Source organism: Girardinichthys multiradiatus, chromosome 11 (assembly GCF_021462225.1).
Source record: "Girardinichthys multiradiatus isolate DD_20200921_A chromosome 11, DD_fGirMul_XY1, whole genome shotgun sequence".
In the NCBI taxonomy this organism is placed as follows: Eukaryota; Metazoa; Chordata; class Actinopteri; order Cyprinodontiformes; family Goodeidae; genus Girardinichthys; species Girardinichthys multiradiatus.
In genome coordinates, this window is record NC_061804.1 from 40136090 (window position 1) to 40157464 (window position 21375).

Sequence of the window (21375 nt, forward strand, 5' to 3'; positions counted from 1 at the left end):
CAGACACCCTGTCTACTTTTAAGGCTAGGCTTAAAACTTTCCTTTTTGATAAAGCTTATAGTTAGAGTGGCTTACGCTATCCTGGGCTATTTTTCTTATTTTTTACCTCCATCTTCTTCCCTCCCTGTTGGATGGAATAAGGGGGAGACAGGTTTAGCCTAAACCGGCTCAGTTATGGTTGAGGTGCAAACACACCCTCCATTTCTGCTACCTGTATGACCCCCTCTCTTTTCCAATGCTTATGGTCAATCTGACAGAGAGGTATCCCAATCGTTGTGGTTTTTAGTATAACAATGGCCATCAGTGGGCTCTAGGTGAACAAACTGTCTACTTTTAAGGCTAGGCTTAAAACTTTCCTTTTTGATAAAGCTTATAGTTAGAGTGGCTTAGGTTATCCTGAGCCATCTCTGTAGTTATGCTGCTATAGGTTTAGGCTGCTGGAGGACATAATGACCACTTTCACCCTCTTCGCTACATTCTCACACTACTCTCTAATTCTGCATTATTTGCTTTTTTTTCAGTTTTGAATTTATGTTCTCTCTCTTTTCTCTTCCTAGAAGCTACACCTGGCCTGGCTCTGTGTCTACCTGTGACACCTTTCTGGAGAGGGGCATCATCCAAGCTTCTGCTGGTACCAACTTAATGCTCACCTTCTACCGATGATCCACATAGCCCTGTCTTTTAGTGTTTAACCCTTTCTCTCTCCTAGACATGGCAATTGACTGAGCTTTTACTGTGACTAACTCTATGTGCTCTCTTTCAGATTCTAACCTTGAAAACTGGCCCAGAGTTTATCTGTTCATTCTTTCTAGGTGAAACGCCTAAAGGAGCTACATCCATTAACATTTACTTTTCCTTCCCATAGAAAGTACTCCTGGATCAGTGGTTCTTTGTTCTCTTTGTGTCTCTGCTCTGTTCTCTCAAACCCCCAGTCGGTCGTGGCAGATGGCCACTTACACTGAGCCTGGTTCTGCTGGAGGTTTCTTCCTGTTAAAAGGGAGGTTTTCCTCTCCACTGTCGCTACATGCATGCCCAGTATGAGGGATTGCTGCAAAGTCAACGCCAGTGACTGTCCACTGTCATTACATGCTCATCCAGGAGGAGTGAATGCTACAAATTTCTGACTCGATGCAATCTGCTGGGTTTCCTTAGACAGAAAAACTTTTTACCCAATTTGAATAAATAACTGAATGTGACTGCACTGTTCAATGATTAGGATTAATTGGAATGTATGTACCTGACATTTGTGAAGTGCCTTGAGACGACATGTGTTGTTAATTGCGCTATATAAATAAACTGAATTGAATTTGTTGGAACCTTGGAGATTGGACAGCATTCGTCACCTCATCCAGGACATCATCGGCCTACAAATGACATACGTGAATCAGTAAATCTGTTTGATTAATTTGTAACTTCAAGGACCTAGATGTGTGAAACAAAAAACTGAATTTTGCAACTGAAATTGAATATCAGACCTGAAAGTGAAAGTAATCAAACTGAATTTTCAAAACAAAGCAAAGCAATTTTCAAAGCAAACTAATTCAGTTTTAAACCATTATATTCAGTTTCAGTTTAGTGAAATTCATTTTCAAACCAATGCATTTAATTTCAAATTACACAAATACAGATTCAGTCTGAGCTATTCAAATTCAGTTTCTGATGGCACAAGTTTCTTCCCATACCCTTGGTCCAATATTGTCATAGGCTTTGTGATTGGCTGTCCCGCTTAAAATAATTATCCACTAAACTCACTATCCATGACCATTTCTCCAAGCTTGACATCTTGTAGCCCTTTTTAAACTCCAGTCTGCTGCAGAGACCACCAAACCACTTATTCATCAGGTCTTTCAACTGCATGGCATCCGTTCTAAAATTTGCTCTGGCTGAGGTCCACAGTTCATAACCCAAGTATGAAAACACTACTGCTATTCTTTAGGTGCCAAATCCCAACTCTCCACAGGTTTTCACCTTCAGACAAATGGACATTGTGAATAGCTGAATCAGCAGCTGGAGAACACTCTCCGGTGTGCTTGCTCCTCCAACCCTAATTATGCACACGGTACATACATTTCAGCTTCCTCCAGTCAATCTCGATTTAAAGCATCCATTGGATACCAACTTTCTCTCCTCCTGTCCTCTTTACCTGATTCTGCAATCCCATCCTTTTGCAATCATTTCCAGCGCTGCTACAGGATATGGAATTCCACCAAATCTGCTATCCAGAAGACATGGGCTCCCATTTATTACCCTAGTCAGAAGGTTTAGCTATCAGCAAAAGATTTCTTACTAAAATCCTGTACTTGTAACTGTACCCCGGTTCCTTGGTCATTGATCAGTCTCATTGATTGACTCAAGCTTTGTTCCCACCTTTGTGATCAACCGTGCTGTCAAATGCCATAGCTTGTGTGCAGGTTAATGTGTGTGTGAGCTCCTCACCCTTGATTCCAGAGTGTGACTGGTGGCAGGTGTGTCCCCGCAGCTGCAGCTCGTCCAGGCCAATCAGGAGCATTAATAGGAGTGAATCCCTTGTGGAAGATGCCAGATAGTTCTTACTCACTGAGTAGTAATCAGGCCTTCTTTAAAGTATTCTTACTCATGTTCGCTAGGTTACCTCCCGTGTTAGGTTAGAAAACAATATTCCATATATCTTCTGGGGAAAGGTTTTATGGTAAGAGACAAAAATTTAATTAATCGGACACTGACAAGAAGAATGATTATTGAAAGGTGGCTATTTCAATCTTAAGAACAATCTATCAGCTATCAAGCATGTCTGTGGTAGCATCATACTGTGGAGAGGGTTTGCAGCCAGTGGTCGTGCGGATAGAATAATGAATGAGGACTACCTCCAAATTTTTTAATTCAGCACAAATTAACAGGAAAACAGTTGAATCTTGGAAAAACAAATTGGTGTTTTAAAAGGATGATGATAAAAAACAAGCATCAAAACTGGTTTGGAAATGGATATACGTCCATTAGTTTTGTCTAGACAATGGGTGAGATATCCATATTGATCTATGTTTATTATATTTGTTAAAGTGTGTATTGACTTTCCGTAGATCAAAGGTAACCCATCATAAAACTCAACTCCACCCATCCATTATATCCATCCATCCATCCATGTTCTAGACCTGCTTCCCCATACTGGGTCGCTTGAACCCAAATCTGATAAAAAAAAAAAAAAAAACTAAAAAAAACAAGACATTGAAATTACTTTTTAGCATCATTCCATCCTTCTAGAGAAAAAGACTGGAATTCATGCCAGTGATGAGTGAATGCAAACTTTTTACCAAAACTATATTTTGCTGGTGTGGCTTTTCCATTTGTTTGTTTTCATTTGGGTTTTTTTGTTTGTTTTTGGAACAAACTCCACATGAGAGAGATTTGTCATCTTGTTAATCTCCAGTTTGTTAAAGTAAATCCAAACTTTTATTGTCAGGTTGTGTGGAGGTGAAACAGGGCCAAAGTGCATACAGGATGCCGCATGGTGAGTAGATGAAAGCTTTAATAATAAGAAACAAGAAACTTACAGGACGGAACTTAGGTGGGTATACAAGCAGGAACACAGAGACATAGTACAGGAAAGTCAGCAGGGTAGTTTCCAGAAGGAACCAATGAGGAACAATGAAAATAAGGGAGTATAAGTACTGTGGGAGAGTGGAGAATGGACCAATGAACCAAGTGAGGTAATCAGAGGGAATGAGATGCAGCTGGTGGAGGAGAGACTGAAAGTAACTGAGGGAGAGTGACTAATTAACACGGATGAGCAGGAAGTGCAGGGAGGTAACCAAAAACATCTAAGTGAACAGAAACAAGTAAACAATGAGACTCTCAAAAATAACAAGTAGTAAACAGAGCTATAAGAAAATACAAACTAAAACATCATAAACTAAACTAAAACAAAACCTCAAGGACCTGATTTAATGATTTTTTTTAATTGCAGCAGATTTTATAGCACAACCTTTGACTTACATTTTTAACTTATGTCTGAGCACTATGCAAATTCTTATCATCTAGAAATCGGCTTTTGTCACTCCATTATTCAAAGGTGGGGATCCAGCAATCTTAAATAACTATAGGCCAATACCAAAGCTTTGCATTTTATCAAAAGTTTTAGAGTCTTTAATAAATGAACAGTTGAAAGACTTTTTATACTCCAATAACCTACTATGTAAATAATTTTTAATGTGTTGATATTTGCTGCTGTCTTGGTCAGGACTCCCTTGATAAAGAGATTGGTAAATCTCAATGGGATTTTCCTAGTTAAATAAAGGTTAAAGAAAAAAAGAAAAAACAAACACCTAAACAACAGAAGGAATGTAATAAAACTGAATCAACTGAAATAAAGCAAGTGAAGAATATGGCAGTGAAAAGAAAGTAAACTTCAAACACAAGCAGATTTTGACACTTCTTTTATAAAAGTAAAAGGCCAGAGGTCCATTTTCTTTTGACCACTGTACTATTAGTACAAAACATTAATAAACATCACCATCGGACATGCACTTGAAGATTTTTTTCACCAGAAATGCAAAACCTGTTACTGCCTGTCTGGCCTATGCATGCATTCCACCCAGGCGTCCTCAAAATAAAACTGATTATTATCACTGACTGCAGCGATGAAAAGTAAGACAACAGGGTTGAAACATGCACTGTTTCTTACTGTATAGGCTTGTAAAAAGTGTTTGTTATGTTGTTTGTAAAGATTTCCCCAAATTCCCCTCCTTTTGCACAGCTCTAACCTGCAGACTGGTGCTGTACAATGCCCTTTATTCATTTTTCAACACATTACTTTTTAAAATCCTTTTTTATGTATTTTTTTACGTACCTAGATCAAATGCCTAGTTATACCATGCACTATATATGTGCAAGCCAACGGTGAATGTAGTTATACAAGGGAACCCCACTTAATGTTTTTTTTTTACCCAATATGTTTCTTACTTAACAGTTGCCTTTAGCTTATTGTTGGTTATTGCTATCTAGTAAATAATTAACAATTGCAGTCTAGCTAAAATCTCTTTGAGAGCAACACGGTGGGATTTCAATTAATATATGTGGATATTTGCAGTTTCTAAGAGTATAGTCAGGGGACTGATGGTGGTTTGACTTTTTGTGTAGCTTAGGCCAAAGTGCATTTATTAGCTACCCATGAAAAAGTATCAAGTAAACATGTTATTCCTAATAAATGTTTGGTGTCCCACTTTTGGCCAGAATATTTCTTCCAATGAGGCTTGTTTATCAGATTAAAATTACCTTTTGAAAATCACAACCTTTAAGCAGGAAATAAACTGTATTAAAAATGTTTTTGTTTTTTTATTGATTTGATGTAATATGTTTTCATTAGCTGTGAGTGAAGAATCATCATAATTAACAGAAATAAAGGCTTGGAAACCTCAGTCTATGTGTATTTAAAATATTTTATGTATTTTACTTAGTGAAATTAGTTACTGAACTAAATTAACTTTTCAATTTTATTCTAAAGTATTGAATGGGTATGTAAATTCATTACCTTGCAAGCGATTTTAATAAAACTATTCCATAGTCTTAACTTATTGTTTCGACATCAGTAAAAGCATTCATACTCCAGAGTTGAAAATGAAGACATTTAAAATAGTAGTCTTGCTAGTAAAAATAGATTTCCATACCCTCACATACTGGAAACAAGTTACAAATTTTTAAATTCTTTTAACTTAATTTGTTTTAACATTCAATGGCTAGACTATATATGTACTGCAGATAGTCCTATTTACAGCATTTTCTTAGTTTAGAAGTGAGAGCTGCACGTGTTGTCTGAGATGTTGTCATTCAATTTTGATCTGTTCCAAACAAAGTTCTATGTTTATTCAGCAGGAGATAATCTTTTTCTGAATATTTTCCAAATTAAATTAACTGAATTATACTATGAGTTGGGATATCAATGAGTTATGTTAAAATAGTGTGTAAACATGCTAATGTTAGCCTAGCACTGAAGCAAAGTGCTCACCATTAGAAAATAGAAGAACGCTCAGAGAGCACAGACCTCCGCCAAGGCCACTGCATTTCAGCTGCTGACAGGGTTAGGAGCCATGTGGAAACTGCGAGCTGTTGCACCATGTACTGGCAATGATAGAAATCCTTCATAAAACAAATTCAGGATCAAGATTGTGCTCCACATCACCACCAAAATCTAATAATCTGTTTCTTGTCCTTATAAGCACCTTGTCTGAAAATTTTATCCAAATCTATTCATAACTTTTTGAGATATTTTGCAAACAAACGGACAGATTTTGATGCTGACAAAAACATAACCTCCTTGTTGGAGGTAACAATAGAAGCAATATCCTTTTTGAAGCCCGTGGCAGTCTTAGGTTAATTGTTAGCAAAATGTTATGGTAGCTTTCCCAACCCAATTAAATGCTGAAGAAACCAAATACAGAAAAAAATATGTTTTCAAGAAAAAAAAAAAAAACAGACTGTATTGTGTGGAATGTTATTTGTAAATGTATATGTGATATACAGATGAAATGGAGTTAACAGCTCTTTAAAGTTGTGGCATTGATTTTCTTTTGTTCTTTCATGAAATATTAGACTGCAATTTAATATTGGCAAATTCCTAATCTTGAAAGATAAATGAATCATTGCTGCCGCATCCCTTATTCAATTCAATTCAGTTCAAATCAGTATAATTTATAGAGCGTGATTCACAACACATGTTGTCTCAAGGCACTTTACAAAGTCAATTCAATTGAATCAAAGCGATTTCAAGTCAGGTACTTACATTCAAATTAATCCTAACTATCAAACAGTGCTGTCAGATTCTGTTTATTATTCAGATTGGTTAAAAAGTTTTCTATCTAATGAAACCAAGCAGATTGCATCAAGTCAGTGACTTGTAGCATTCACTCCACCTGGATGAGCATGTAGAGATAGTGGACAGTCACTTGCATTGACTTTGCAGCAATCCCTCATACTGAGCATGCATGTAGCGATAGTGGAGAGGAAAACCCCCTTTTAACAGGAAGAAACTTTCAGCAGAACCAGGCTCAAGCTCAAGAGAACAGAGCAGAGACACAAAAAGAACACAGAAGCATTGATCCAGTAGTACTTTCTATAGGCAGGAAAAGTGAAACATTAATGGTTTTAGCACCTTTAGAGGCTTCATCTAGGAGAGAAAGACAGCTAAGCAGATTAACTCTGAGCCAGTTTTCGAATCTAGAGTATGAAAGAGAGCACATACAGTTAGTCACAGTGGAAGTTCAGCCAGTAGCTATGTCTAGGAGAGACAGGGTTAAACACCTAAAGACAGGGCAAAGTGTATCATCTGTATAAGGTGAGCATTAAGTTGTTGGCAGCAGCAGCTCAGCCAATGTCCCCCTCCAGGAAGGTGCCACAGCTAAACACAGAGCCAGATCAGATGTAGCTTCTAGAAAGAGAAAAAACAGAGAGAGAACATTTAAAAGCAGAAAGGAACAGCAAATAATGCATAATTGGAGAGTAGTATGTGTATGTAACGAAGAGAGTGAAAGTGGTCATTATGTCATCCAGCAGTCTAAACCTATAGCAGCATAACCACAGAGATTGCATGGGATACCCTAAGCCACTCTAACTAGTTTTAACCATAGCCTTAAAAGTAGACAGGGTGTCTGCCTCACAGACTAAAACTGGTAGCTGGTTCCACAGGAGAGGAGCCTGACAACTAAACGATCTGGCTCCCATTATACTTCTAGAGACTCACCAGTAAACCTGCAGTCTTAGATCGAAGTACTCTGTTAGGAACGTATGCAACAATCAGATCTCTGATGTCTGATGGTGCTAGATCATTAAAGAGCTGATGACACGATTGGATTTCATGTAATTTTGCAAAACAATAATACAGCATGACCAAACAAGCTTGTTGTACAGCGCTTTGAGTGCATGCCTTGTTGCTGAAAAGCGCTATATAAATAAACTTGACTTGACTTGTGTGCGGTAATAAGTCAAACAGCCTTGTTTTCAGGCAAATATCTGACATTCTAAATTGCTCCGTGGTCAGTAGCTAGAATGACCCCCCGCCATGTTGTGACATCGGCAAAAGGACACTTTGCGGTTAGCTTACCATTTCACAATCATTATGGAAGCGGTTGAAAACATCGATGATTGTTCCAGCACATCTAGTCTGGAACTGGTTTGTGTGGTGGAACCATCTGGAAATTACAGTTCAGAAGAGTGTAGCGATGCTGAGGAATGTGGGGGCATCACACCTTACAGGTTTGAACCGTACAGAGCGGACCTAGTGCCTAGTGCATCAGACTTGAGGTGGAATAAAATAAACAGAATAAACTACATCTATGGAAATATTCAAATTCAAAGATACTTTATTGATTGATCCCCGAGGGGAAATTAGAATTCCAGTACAACCCATCCAGACATACATCATGACACAAGACAAGGGGGGGACGGGTCACCGAGGCTTTGCTGCCCACTCACAGGCGCTGCCCTTGTTAGATGAGAAAAGAGGCCACATTAGGTAAGTAGAGGGAAAAAATCATATTTCACACTTTATCCTTAGCAGGATACAGTTTGAGATTGCAAAAAACCTCAGCACAAAGAAGCAACAAGTTGACAAAACAACATGCCGGGAACGGTGAAGGTGGTGTGAGGGGTGCATATGTTTATCTTGAGCATGTGTGTGTGTGTGCAAGTGAGTGTGTGCAAGTAAGTCCATGAAGCACTGTCACAGAGGCCATTGTCCTTGATGGTATGTTGGAATGTTCATCAACCGGCCACAAAGTTCTGAGCAGGTCCACAGATGTCCTCAGGGAAGGGAGGGGGCAGAGGGAGCAGAGCGTCATGTTTACATAACTTCCAGGAGAAGTTGAAGATAGCCAGCCATCAAGGCCGTGCAGGGGAGCCAGATTCAGAAAAACAATAATTATGGTACCATATTTATGGTTAAATATGGTACCAGAGCAAGAATAAAACTAAAGGGGGAAAAGTTTGATAGTGCCCAGCACTGCCACTGTCGCACTCTCTCACGTTCCTGGGGAACACTGTAGTTACAGGTTTGTGTTGCACTGAACAACCGAGTGACTTTTTTAAAGCAGGAACAACATCAAAACAGTCCAATTCAAAATTTTCAGAGCACAGAACAGACGCGGGGGTGGGCTCCCACTTCTTGCGAGTACGTCTGACCTGCTTAACCCACTTTGAACGTAGCTCAGGATCCTTAGGAAACTTAAATAAATTAACATCTTTATGTGTGTTTGAACAAAAACCTGCAACACAACGCAAATTCATAGCTGTTCACCGAATTAACTCCCAAGCTTTAGCTTTGTGGCTAAAAAGCTACCAGTTTTTGCCAACAACACCGGCGGGCCTCCTTGCGCTGACGTCAGGTTCGCCTTCTTCCTCAGCCGGTGAGTGGCGCCACCTTCCATTCACATTTGCCCGAATGCCCACAGTTATTTGATTAAAACGTTCTTACGCAGGTGCGCTCGTAAATAAGAAAAAAATCATCGGGTAATATGTTTTGCTTTATAACAAACATGACAAAAAATGGCATCTTGTGATCAGCTCTTTAAGGGCTTTATATGTGAAAAGGAGAATTTTAAATTCTATTCTGGATTTAACAGAGAGCCAATGAAGGGAAGCTAAAATAGGAGAAATATGATCTCTCTTTTTAATTTTCATCAAAACTCTTGCTGCATTACTTTGCGTCAGCTGAAGGTTTAAATGCATTTTGTGGACATCCTGATAGTAAAGAATTACGATAGTTCAGACTTGAACTAACAAATGCACTACAAATAGTCTGAATGAAAGCCAAAAGTGGGAGTTTTAAAAGCCTCTGATCTTCTGAAAATATCTAAAAAGTAGGAGTTCTTCAAGGATCTCCTCAATCCTGCCGTCATGCTTTCACTGGTAGAAGCAGAGACTGGACACTCGGAGTTGGACGCTTTTATCACCAAGGCTGAAGTCACCGAGGTGGTTAAAAGCTTCACGGTGACAAGGCGTTGGGGATGAATGAGATCCGCCCTGAGTACCTCAAGTTTCTGAATGTTGTGGGGCTGTCATGTCTGAAACGCCTCTTCAACATTGCGTGGCATCAGGGACAGTGCCTTTGGACTGGCAGATAGGGTGGTGGTCACAAGAAGGCTGTGATTCAACTACAGGGGGATCACATTCCTCAGCCTCCCTGGTAAGGCCTTTGCCAGGTTATGGTAAAGGAGAGTCCGGCAGATAGTTGAACCTTGGCTTCAGGAGGAGCAGCATGGTTTTTGTCCCGGCTGTGGAACACTAGACCAGCTCTACACCCTGTGCAGGGTGCTCGAGGTTTCATGAGAGTTTACCCAACCAATCCACATATGTTTTGTGGACCTAGAGAAGGCATTCAACCTTGTCCCTGTGGGGGGCGCTACAGGAGTATGGAGTCGGGGGCTCTTTATTAGCGGCCATCCAGTCTTTGTACAAGCCGAGCAGGAGTTTTGTCAGCATTGCCGGCACTAAGTCAGACCTTTTGCCGGTTCATGTTGGACTTCTGCAGGGCTCCCCTTTGTCACCGATCCAGTTCAAAACTTTTATGGACAGGATTTCTAGGACCAGCCAAGGGCCGGAGGGGGTCTGGTTTGGAGAGCAGTGGATTTCGTCTCTTCTTTTTGCAGATGACGTGGTACTGCTGGCCCCCTCTAGCCAAGACCTTCAGCATGCATTCGGGCGGTTCGCAGCCAATTGTGAAGCGGCTGGGATGAGGATCAGCTCCTCAAAGTCTGAGGACATGGTTCCCGAAGAGAAAAGAGTGGGTTGTCCTCTTCAGGTTGGAGGGGAGTTCCTGCCTCAAGTGGAGAAGTTCAAGTATCACGGGGTCTTGTTCCCAAGTGAGGGGAGAATGGAGCGGGAGATCAGCAGACGTATCGGTGCAGTTGCCGCGGTAATGAGGACCATGTCCTGGTCCGTTGTGGTGACGAGAGAGCTGAGCTGAAAAGCGTAGCTCTCGATTTACCGGTTCATTCCATTTACTGGTTCCTACCCTCACCTATGGGCATGAACTTTGGGTCATGAACGAAAGAACGAGATCCCAGATACAAGCGGCTGAAATGAGCTTCCTCCACAGTGTGGCTGGGAACTCCCTTACATCGTAGAGTGAGGAGCTCAGCCATCCGGAGTAGAGCCGCTGCTCCTCCACATCAAGAAGAGTCAGTTGAAGTGGTTAGGGCCTCTGTATCGGATGCCTCCTGGATGCCTCTTTCGGGAAGTGTTCCAGGCACGTCCCACCGGGAGGAGGCCCAGGAGACAGCCCAGGACACGCTGGAGTCTCTCAGCTGGTCTGGCAACGCCTTAGGCAACCCTCGAAGGAGCTGGAGGACGTGTCTGGGGAGAGCGGAGTATGGTCGTTTCTTCTGAGTCTGTGGTCCTTGCAACCCGGTCCTGAATGAAGCAAGACGATGAGTATGAGTACGAGTACGAGTATATATATATCTGTGTAAGTATGTGTGTATTCCAGACATTTTGTGTATCAGTTGTGGTCTTATTATTGTTATATAATAATGACTTTTTGATAAAACAAATTTGACTGCATTTCTCATTAGCCTCTGAGACATTCTGTCAGCATTGCATCGTGGCATGACACTGTATGAGAGTGTAGTAGTTCTGGTTGGAAATCATGCTGAACATTTTCCCTTTTAAGAAACAAAATCAATTATGTTTATTTCTAAGGTGTGTTTATTTTTTATGAGATTTTCATGATTTGCTCCTTTTAGCAAGACACTGTCTTGCCCATGGCTAGACAGTAGAAATAGTAGAATGTTTTTAACACCACAGAGAGTCACATGTCACATATGTAAAATAAGGATGCAACTCATTTTTTCAATTTCATCTTTTTATGTTAAATGTTTCTAAATTTATTTCTGAATGTACAATATATCCTGAATATTTGGTAAATATTTGTAATAACATTTTTACATGTCATTAATTCAGTTTGCAGTGTCTGAAATTGCTAACAAACTAGTTTAATAGTGGAAATTATCAATGAAAAATGAGCAGCTCCCATACTTTATTGAACATTCTATGTTGCTGAATCTAGAACCAGCTTTTCCAATTCCATTTAGTAATAGTTGTGTAGTACCTACGTATAATGTAGCTTTGGAAATCTAATTCAGATGTTCACGATTCTCCCTAAACTAAAAGAATATGCGTGTGGCAGTTTGAGGCTTAAACCCAGCACACATTAAATTAGTTGTCCAAAGAAAAAAGTATAAGATCTCAAATATTAACCAAGGACAGGATGAGTCTGTCTGGATAGCTAAAAATCTCCTTTTAACTGAAAACTGTTTGCTTCGATTAACCCTTCTAACTTTTACATTAGAAATTGGCTTGTCATGTGCATGTGACTGGACTCTTTTTACAGGGTCATTCTTGTCTTCAGTTAACAACTGGCAACTTAGTTTTATTAGCAATAGCAATTAATAAGCATACTTGTTTAGCAGTTCATTGCTAATGATTATTTTTAGCACCTTATTAAGGCTTTTGTTTCCAGTAGTTGCAGTGAAAATTACTAACTGTTGATAGTTTGTCTAAAACACTTTCCACCTTCTCTTTTTCCTTGTCAGCAGCAGCGTGGCAGTTTTGTTTTCTCTGCAACCTTTAGATCGACTGCATTTATTCAGTCAAGACTATGGGATAGTGCAATGTTCTAAAAAGAAGGAGGGGGGATAGTGAGTTTGTGTAGGCATAGTGGTAGAGCAGACACTCGAGGACAACAGGAGCTTTTGTGTCTGGAAGCCGGTCAGGAGGTGTGGAGGACCCTCTGAGAACCTTGACTGGAGACCCGCTGGTAGGCGTGGCTAGTCCAGGGGTAGCCCAGGGGACTGGCACCCATGGTGGAGTTCAGAAGACTGGAACACAGGGTGGAACTCATGAGAGTGGGACCCACGAAGGAGCTGTGAAGACTTGGACCCACAGAGGAGCTCTAAAAAATGCAATCCTTCGGCAGAACCTCGGAGAACAGCATTGGAACCAATGGAAACTTTAGAGGAACCCGCGGAAGAACCTTGGAGAATGGTGGTGGAACTGCTGGAACCCGCTGGAGAGTGGCATGGAAGCCGGTAGAAACCTCAACAAAGCTCTGGAGAGCGACGTGAAAGCTGGAAGAACCCTTAACAGAAAACTCGGGAACAGGTACTAGATGCAGGTCCACATGGAGATCCTCATTGGTGAACTCGGGATCAGGAAAACAAGGCAGATCCACCTGGAAACCCTTGTTTGAGAACTTTGGAACAGTAGTTTTTCTTTGAACCCCTCTGAGAGCTCGAATGATGAAGCAGGAGGTGCGGATGGTGACAACGGTGATCAGGGAGCAAGGGGTGCAGATAGCAATGAAGATGATAACTGAAAAGGAGGTGCAGATGGCGACGATAACTAAAAAAGACATGCAGATGGCGACGATGATGAAGCCAGGGGTGCAGAGGATGGTTCTGAGGCCGAAAGCAGCACAGCAAGAGTCTATGATGCTAAATCTCTTTCCCTCAATAAGATCATTGAAGATTGGTCATGGCTGGGTCTTCCAGCATGACAATTACCCAAAACACACAGCCAGGGCAACTAAGCGGTGACTCTGTAAGAAGCAGGCCTAGCCATTCTCCAGTCCTGCTCACAATAGAAAATGTTTGGAGGGAGCTGAAATTGTATTGTGCCCATTAACAGCCCCAAAATCTAAAAGATCTGAAGAAGATCTGTATGGAGGAGCGGGCCAAAGTCCCTGCTGCAGTGTGTTCAAACCTTGTCAAGAACTACAGGAAACATCTGACCTCTGCAATTGAAAACAAAGGTTTCTGTACCAAATGTTATGTTCTATTTTTTATATGAAATACTTATTAATCATTTAGTTATCATACAATGTGATTTTCTGAATTTTTTTAATTCTGCCTCACAGTTGAAGTGTACCTACGATAAAATGACAGACCTCTCCAATCTTTGTACGTGGAAAAACCAGCGGTGTATCAAAGATTTATTTTCCTCACTGTAACGAAAGTTTCAAGTTAAAAACTGATTTTACAGATGAACTGATGCTCCCATGTATCCTGTAAACTCATTCTTGTTTTGTTTTGTATTGTTTATATAATCTATCAGCTGTATGGTGAATGGTTCTGGTCAGCCCTTATCCCGATGGTCTCTACAGAGATTGGATTAAATCACTGGCAATATGTTCAAATAGAGCTCAAACCTTATTTGTCTAATCCCTGCTTTAGCTCTCTGATATGTTGTAAGGTCATGATCAAATCAAAAGGCACTAATCTCTTAATATTCTTCTGTTAATTCAATGTCAAACACTGATGGACGTTTTCTGGACATTATTTTCTCTAAATAAGTGCACATGTGAATGTTTTTCTGAAAATCTAAAAAACTGTTCAAATATAACTGAAGGTGATCCATATCATGTGGTTTTCTAACACTTGCTATTATTGTTGTTCCAGCTGTCTTCCTTAACGTGGCAATGGTATTTTTTCTTCACGTTCCAGCTTGCTTTTGGTAAGATGTAGACATTAGATTAAAAATGGAGCAAGACAAGGTAGTGATGCTATTGTCTCTTTTAAGCTGTAGGCAGAACTGCAGGTTAGCAACAGATGCTTCCAATTTAAAACTTTTTCACTTTGCAATTACAATATATAAAGCATTTTTAGAAATCTGTGGCATCTTTTAATGCTATTTCAATACAGTATGTTTAAAGAATGCACAATGTTAGCCTTTAATACCACTAAATCTAGTAATCTATGAAGTAGATAATATGGTAAATATTATCTGAGCTCATCAAGGTTGCAGGGTACTTTTACATACAGTGGCAGCTTGGGGAAAAATAATTTAGTCTCACCATCTTTATCTTTGCCCAGCTTTCACTTTAAACCATATTACAGTTATATGATTTTAGAAGTGGGCATGTGACATTTTATTTTACTTTTATGATAAAAGCTAATATCAATTATCATGATTTATTCAACAAAGAATGGCTTATTTATTAATCAAGACTTTGCTTAATGTTTTTGGCACAAGAAAATACAAAAAAACAAAAATGATGTAGGAATGATTCGTTTTAATCTTTTCCTTGCGATTTACTTTGAATTCAAATTTTCCTTTTGCTTTTAAATGCAGCAGCACAGCTCAGTTACATAAAGTTGTACATAGACTGATTACATATAACCCATACATTTAACAGTTCATATCATTAACATTAAAAAGGGTAAGAAAAGAAACAAATAATAAGAAAACAAACCAAAAGTGAAGGCCAGAGTTTATCAGGTCTGGATGTGATCAAATGATTTTGGCCCTTTTGCTGATTGTCAGCTGGTAAGTCACATCAGCATTCCTATCTACTGTACTTTGAGAACCTGGGCAGGTACTTCAAAATTTTACTCACAACAAAACGTTATCAGTTTGAAGAAACAGAAATTACATCTGAGAAGAGACTCAATAGCAAATTAGAGAGGTGCTATTCCCAAAGCAGTTTTTTGACAGTAAAACAATTCTATCTCAAAAATGTCAAAATGTTAGGGTTGGTGGTAGACCCACAGGCAGAGCAGAGCCGAGGAGCATCTTGCAGCGGCATGCTATTTCATCCGGTTTGCGTTTAGTTGGACAATCATTTATTTTTCAACAGGACAATGACCCCACACACCTCCAGGCTGTGTAAGGGCTATTTGACCAAGAAGGAAAGTGATGGGGTGCTGCGCCAGATGACCTGGCCTCCACTGTCACTGGACCTGAACCCAGTCAAGATGGTTTGGGGTGAGCTGGACCGCAGAGTGAAGGCAAAAGGTCCAACAAGTGCTAAGCATCTCTGGGAACTCCTTCAAGACTGTTGGAAAACCATTTCAGGTGACTACCTCTTGAAGCTCATCAACAGAATGCCAAGAGTGTGTGGAGCAGTAATCAAAGCAAAAGGTGGCTACTTTGAAGAACCTAGAATATAAGACATATTTTCAGTTATTTCACACTTTTTTGTTCAGTATATAATTCCACATGTGTTAATTCATAGTTTTGATGCCTTCAGTGTGAAGCTACAATATTCATAGTCATGAAAATAAAGAAAACTCTTTGAATGAGAAGGTGTGTCGAAACATTTGGTCTGTACTGTACATCCTCAGTTACCTTTTACCTTATTTAGTTTCCCAAGCTCAAAACTGCTATGGAAGACCAAGGTCCTTTTTCCATGGGCTCTACTATGACCGGCTTCAACCCACTAAGCCCATTTTGCAAACCTTTCCAATACTAGCTCGGCTCAGTAGTGGCCTAGTACTGGCTTTCTTGGTAACTCCGTAACAGTGGGTCCAATTTAGGCAGAGCAGAACCAAAATGTGATGTGAACAGACTGCTGTTCACAGTATGAGGGTGGTCAGCTGTTTGTCAGTAGCATAAGAAGGTGTTTGCTGAGGTAGTGCAGAGAATGACAAGCCACGGATTTTACTGCACACCACAGTTTGAAAAATATTAAGGACCACATTGGCCAAAGCAGGTCAAACTTTAGTTTGACTCACCGTGACGGTGGTTGGAAACCACTGTTGCAGAACATGATGTGGCAAGAGTATTTATTTTACTTTGCATGTTTGTACTTAAAACAAATTTCATATTTGGTAGGCTCAAACAGAACCACATGACAATAGACTGATGCCTGGGGGTGGGGCATCAAGCCATGACTCCAGCCATCAGTGAGTCAATGGAAACTCAACAGCTTTTATGTGGAGCAGAGTGAGATGGAGCGCAGCGGAGACATGCGGTGCTGGAACTGTGAATGGAAAAGAGGCCCAAGAAACTAAAGGACTTAAACCTCCATGAGCCCGCAAGGTATTTGCAAAAACGTGCCCCTCCTCAGAGTATTTTTTCTTTTGCTTATGGTCTGACCTGTTGTTTTCTGTCACTGCTGTGTGTGTGGTGCCACCTGTTGACCGATAACACTGTATTATTGGACCTGCCAGCGTACTGAGCCAACATGGTCACAAAAATCTGGACTCCACGCAAACATCTGCAGAGACCCCTTGTAGAACATGTTGGATGGGTACAGATGAAAAAATGTACGTCACACAAGCTTTGTGTTTGAGTAGACAGAGCAGACAGTATTAATTAGGCATTAGAGACTCCAACTTACACATTTTGCTTCCAACCCAACAGAGAACAGTAAAGTTTGCTGATAAAAATATGATTATTGATCAAAACTTGAAAAGTATTCAATTAAATTCAAACATACTTTATTAATCCCAAAGGGAAATTAAATGTTGTTATAGCTCATATTTTGAAGGTGTCCTCAAAGAGCCGTTGTAGATTCTGATGGCTGTGGGCAGGAAGGATCTACTGTAGCGCTCCGTCTTACAGCAGATCTGAAGAAGCCTCTGACTGATCTTGTTGTAGGACAGTCTCATGAGGAGGATGCTCAGGGTTCTCCATAATGTTCTTCATTTTATGAAGAATCCGTCTTTCCACAATGATCTCCAGAGGTTCCAGAAGAGTCCCCAGAACAGAGCCAGCCTTTTTTATCAGCTTGTTGAGCTTTTTAAGTCCCTGGCTCTGATGCTGCTTCCCCAGCAGATGATGGCAGAAGAGATCACACTCTCCACAACAGACTTATAGAAGATATGCAGCATTTGCTGCAAACACCAAAAGACCTAAGCTTCCTCAAGAAGTACAGTCTGCTCTGTCCCTTCTTGTAGATGGCTTCACAGTTGCATCTCCACTCTAGTCTGTTGTCCAGGTGAACACTGAGGTATTTATACTCCTCCACCACCTCCACTTCTTCTCCCATGATAGAAATAGTTTTTGACTTATTCCTGTTTCTCTTAAAATCTACAATCATCTCCTTTGTTTTAGTCACGTTCAAAATGAGATGATTGTTTCCACACCATGCCACAAAGCGGTCCACCACCTTCCTGTACTCAGCTTCTTGTCCATCTCTGATCCACCCCATGACTGCAGAATCATCCGAGTATTTCTGCAGATGACAGGAGTCTGTCTTGTACTGGAAGTCTGAGGTGAAAAGGATTGGTGAGAGTACAGTCCCCTGTGGTGCTCCTGTGCTGCTGACTACCTGGTTAGACTCACAACCCTTCAGTCTCACAAACTGTGGTCTGTTAGTCAGGTAGTCTTTGATCCAGAAGATTGGTGAGGCCTCCACCTGAGTCTTCTGGAGTTTCTGACAAAGCAAATCAGGTTGGATTGTATTAAATGCACTGGAGAAATCAAAGAACATGATCCTCACAGTGCTACTGGCTTTGTCTATATGATAGTGGGTTTGTTGAAGCAGGTGTATGATGGCATCTTCAACTCCAACTCCACAGCGATAAGCAAACTGAAGGGGGTCCTGATTGTTTACTGTTTGCTTACTCAGGTGGGCCAACAGGAGTCTCTCTAGGACCTTCATGATGTGAGATGTCAGGGCAACAGGTCTATAGTCATTGAGGACTGATGGGCGAGTTTTCTTTGGCTACGGAACAAGACAGGAGGTCTTCCACAACACCGGAACCTTCTTCTGGGCCAGGCTAAGGTTGAAGAGGTGCTGTAGAATCCCACAGAGCTGCTCTGGCATTCAGGACTCTAGGGCTGACATGATCTGGACCTGCAGCCTTATTCCTATTCAGTCTCTCCAGTTGTCTCTTCACCTGACTTCTTGAGACACACAGGTGGAAGGGGAAAGCAAAGGAAGTATCAGCATCTTCTGATATGGTTGAAGGCAAACATGTAGAAGCAGAAGGGTCTAGGGCTGAGGTGGAAGATACAAAATGTGATGTGTTACTGGACAGCTGTGGGTCCTGTGGGTCAAAGGAAGGTGGAATGTCTGATTGGCTGTGAGCAGGAGAGGAGGATGCGAAGCTTGTTTCTGAACTGAACCTATTGAAGAATATGTTCAGTTCATTGGGTCTGTCCCGACCTCCATCGGTCTGATCATCCTTCTGCTTGAAGCCTGTGATCTTCTTCATCCCTGTCTACACATCTCTGATATTGTTTTGCTGGAGCTTGCTCTCCAGCTTCTTCTTGTACACCTCCTTGCTGTCTCTTATCTTGACTTTAAGTTGCTTCTGTATAATCCTCAAAAATTCTCTGTCTCCCTCTCTGAAGGCTCTTTTTTTCTTCTAAAGCAGGTCCTTCAGGTCACTGGTGATCCAAGGTTTGTTATTGGGGAAGCATCTCACGGTCCTGGTGGGGATGATGTCATCCACACAGAAGTTTATATAGTCGGTTACACACTCAGTCATGGCATTGATGTCCTCTCCATGTGGCTGGCACATTGCGTCCCAGTCTGTAGCCTCAAAGCAACCTTGTAGAGCTTCTTCAGCTTCCTGTGACCATTTTCTCACAGTCCTCTTTATTACAGGTTGCCTCTGAACAAGGGGCTTATATTTCGAGCAGAGAAAAACAAGATTGTGATCTGATTTGCCTAGAGGAGGTCTTGCAGTAGAGATGTATGAGTCCTTGACATTTGCATAAAACAAATCCAATGTTTTGTTTTCTCTGGTAGAGCAGCTGACAAACTGTTGAAATGTTGGAACTGTAGCAGAGAGTGAAGCATGGTTAAAATCACCAGAAATTGCTACAAAAGCATTGGGGTTTTGTGTCTGTAGCTTAGCAACAACTGAGCTGATGACATGATCACATGCAGTGTCAGCAACAGCGGAAGGTGGAACGTAAACTGTTGCCAAAATAACACTGGTGAACTCTCTGGGTAAATAATATGGACGAAAACTTACTGCCAACAGTTCAATATCTGGACTGCAGAGATGACATTTCACAGTAACATGTCCTGGATTACACCATCTGTTGTTCACAAGTACTGCCAGTCCACCTCCTTTACATTTGCCGCTCCTCTTTAAATCTCTGTCTGCTTGTATGGTTAAAAAGCCTGGGAGAGAGACGCTGGAGTCGGGGATATGATCCTGCAGCCATGTCTCAGTAAAACACATGATACTGCATGCCCGGTACTCTGACTGGGTCCTTTGTAGGGCTTGGAGTTCATCCAACTTGTTTCCCAACGATCTCACATTGCCCATCAAAATCGACGGAAGAGATGGTTTGAACTTCCTCCTTCTCTCTCTTCTCTTAGCTCCTGCTCTGCATCCACGGCGTCTCCTTTTCAACTCATCAGGGATTTGGGGTTGTAGCTGATGTATTATTTGAGCTTTTGAGATATTAATCAGCTGCGCCCGGTTGTAAGAAACAACCCCGTTGCCATGGCAATGCATCATAACAAATGTCCAAAAATAGAGTATTAAGTATTAAGAAAAATCCTCCAAGCTGCACAGCATCCGACACTGGAGTGGACAGTCATACAAAAAAAAAAAAAAAATCAACTAGTTCCCAAAAAAGAATAAATCAGAATCAAAGTTAACAGAGCTACTCCAACCTGCTGCCACCTTGAGCGGCGCAATTTGACCATACACATGAATTTTGTTGGGTCAGATTTCATTATTTAATAAAACAAACTTCTTAAGGAGACATTGAGTGAGATGGTTATTAAATTGGCAGACAATGAGTGATACATTTTTTATAGCCAGTTTACTATGCATTATTTAGCTCAGTAATGCTACTAACTGTATACACACATTTGTAGGCTGTCTACATGTGTAGCCACAAAAAGTCAAAGTCCCTTCAGTCAGTGCAAAGTCATGTTGTCTGGCAACGTTGTGGGTTTGGTGGCAGGACCAAAATGCAGATCATGGCGAGGAGGCCGCATGGTGAGTAGAAGACGTTTTAATTTAAAAATCAACGACTGACAGGTAAGTAATCCAGGTGTACAGTCAGGAGACAAACAAACCATGAGGAGGAACTCGGGAATGCAACAAGTGTTGTCAACGTAAGGAACAAGCAGGGAACAATGAAAACTAGAAAATTTCGGAAGAAATTTAGACGGGGCCTGCCTCTTGGTGCGTGCTTCTGGGACCGGAGCTTGCTATTTTTATTGAAATTCATTGTCTATGCTATTTTCTATGCTATTATCTGCTTAAAATATTACTAGTAACTCTGGAAGACTGAGGCTTTTGTTTTGAAATTTTCAGTAAGCCTTATTTTAAATGGGCAACACTGGGTGAGCTCCAACATTAGTGTGAAGCCCAGTCCTGAAATGATCTATTGTTTAAAATGCAAAGGCTTTTATTTTGTAGAGCATGTTTTGTCTTATTTTGAAAGTCCAGCATGGTTGTCCCTTCAGGTCTGGGTTAGTTCCATTAGTTAAATAGAACCCGCTTGCTATTTAAAAATCATTTTCTATGCACTTGTCAGCTCACAAAATCCATAGTAACTATGGAAGGTGTGGGCTTTTATTTTGGAAGTTTCAGTAAGCCTGTTTCAAAGGACCAGCATAGTCCCATTCCCATCACTGGGGGAGCTCCAACAGTAGTGTGAAGCCCACTCCTGCAATCATCTATTGTTTAAAGGCTTTTATTTTGTAGAGCATGT